This window comes from Limulus polyphemus, unplaced genomic scaffold (genome assembly GCF_000517525.1).
Source record: "Limulus polyphemus unplaced genomic scaffold, Limulus_polyphemus-2.1.2 Scaffold399, whole genome shotgun sequence".
Lineage (NCBI taxonomy): Eukaryota > Metazoa > Arthropoda > Merostomata > Xiphosura > Limulidae > Limulus > Limulus polyphemus.
In genome coordinates this window covers 41,104-43,256 of record NW_013666009.1, presented here as the reverse complement: position 1 = coordinate 43,256, position 2,153 = coordinate 41,104, and the positions used below count along the sequence as shown (strand labels likewise).

Here is a 2,153-nt window from a genome sequence, read left to right as displayed (position 1 = left end):
CTTAGTAAAAAAATTATCTCAAAAAGGGGGATAAGTTAGCAAATTGGATAGAAGAGTGGCTGGATGGAAGAAAGCAAAGAGTTGTTGCAAATGGAGTTCAGTAAAACTGCATTAATGTCACAAGTGGGGTATCTCAGAGCTCAGTCTTAGGACCTTTTCTATTTTTGACATACATGAAGGAAAGGTCAATAAATCACTTAAAGTTGCTGATTATACACAATGTCTACAAGGTTCTGTTCAGGTTTCAAAAGTTTATTACAACAAAACCAAAAGAGCTAGAATTATGCAGTTTTTAGCCCCCTGTTGCCTAACTAACGAAGCTTTTTCTTGATTTATAGAATGTAATCGGAGTGTCCAGTTGGTAATGATTGAAGTTTGAACGAAGATGACAATTACACAGGAGAAAGCTCAATGTGTCATCTGGTTTGCAGAGTCTATATCAGTAACAACTGTTCAATGGAATTACTGCCATCAATATGGCAAGAATCCTCTCTCTAAACCCAGCATTAGAAGGTGGTTTCACAAGATTTGGGAGACAGGAAGTGTGATTGACCTGCCTCGAAGTGGACATCCAGGTGTTTCTGAAGAAACCATTGCTAATGCCCAGGAGATGTTCCAATGCAGCTCAAGAAAGTCTATTTGTCACGATTCTAGTGAACTCCAGCTACCAAGATCAATGTTACACAAAGTTCTACACAAGAAATTGCATCCTTGTATGTATAAAGTACAAATAGTCCAAGCTTTACAACCAAATGATAAGCCTCGGTGATATGAATTTGCATGTTCCATGCTGAGCATGATTGTTGAAGACAATGAGTACCTAAAAAAAGGTCCTGTTCTCTGATGAAGCCATCTTTCACATGTCTGGACAATTTAACTGCCATAATGTACAAATATGGGGGGTCTGAAAACCTACAAATTTGTGAAGACATTTGCAATAGCCCAAAACTTAATGTTTGGTGTGGGCTCATGTACAGTAGGGTGATAAGCACATTTTCTTTGCACAGCGGAATGTTACAGAAGGTGTGCATCTTGACATATTGGACAATTATGTGATCCCCCACTTGGAAGAGTTGTAACCATTCGTTATTTTCAGCAAGATGGTGCACTTCCACATTGGTGTTTGATCGTACACAACTTCCTTGATGAGAACTTCCCTGACAGATGGATTGGACATAATGGGCCAGTTCTCTGGCCCTCACAGTCTCCCAATATTATGCCCTTAGACTTCTGCTTTGGGAGTATGTCAAGGATTATGTTTTTCAGACCTCAGTTCCTGACATTGAAACTTTTTGTACAAGGATAACTGATGGCATCAGAAGAGTGACAAAGGATATGTTGGCCAACACGTGGACTGAAACGAAATATTGGTTGCATATGCTACAGGTCACTAACGGTGCACATGTTGAGGTGTACTGAAAAGCATATAAAACTATTTCTTAAGTAATATTATCCAAAAACTGCATTGTTATCTTTTTTGGTTTTGTTCTAATAAACATTTAAAATCGGAACAGGACTGTGGACACCCTGTATATAGGTATTTATTGTTGCTATCTGTGAAGAAGATGCTGTTGCTTTACATGAGTATTTAAATCATTTAGCGAGTTGGGCGAATAAATGGCAGATGGGTTTTTATTATAATAAATGCAAGATGGGGGTTATTATAATTTGAATTATAAGTATAATTTGGATGGGAATATAATGAGAATGACAGCTTGAAGTTATATGGAATAGGTTTGTTCATATACATAATACAGCCAGATGTAAAGTATAGAACTGATTTTAAGTGTAACTAAAAAGTAAAATATAGGCCTAAAAGTAAAATTAAAAAGCTTCTAACTTCTGTTATCGCCCATAGGGCTGTAGTTATTCCACTTATTTTTCTCTTAAAAGACACACGTGCATTATTAAACCTTACCTTTGAAAGGACTGAGGTTTGATAAGTCATATTTGTGTGTGGTTCCATATGTTTAACTGACTTATGAAATGGTTGTATTTAGGGGTAGAATGAATCAAAATAATTTGCTTTGTTTACTTGTCAAAATGGTCAGCCTCGTTCTCAAAACGACCTTTACACACCATATAAGGAAAACCGTGTCCTGGCGTATTTTGCCTTTATTGCTGGATTATTATTTCTGTAATTTGAATGGATA

At 36.7% G+C, this 2,153-nt stretch overlaps 1 protein-coding gene across 3 annotated transcripts in view; it reads right to left on the bottom strand.

Annotated features, from left to right (window-relative positions):
• Window positions 1-2,153, bottom strand: part of LOC106457968 (zinc finger protein 780B-like) — a 35,570-nt gene extending 33,417 nt beyond the window's left edge. For all 3 annotated transcript variants that reach the window (XM_022384072.1, XM_022384071.1, XM_013917415.2), the window contains exon 1: window positions 1,919-2,153. The gene's annotated coding sequence lies outside the window, so the exon portion shown is untranslated. The remainder of the gene's footprint in view (window positions 1-1,918) is intronic.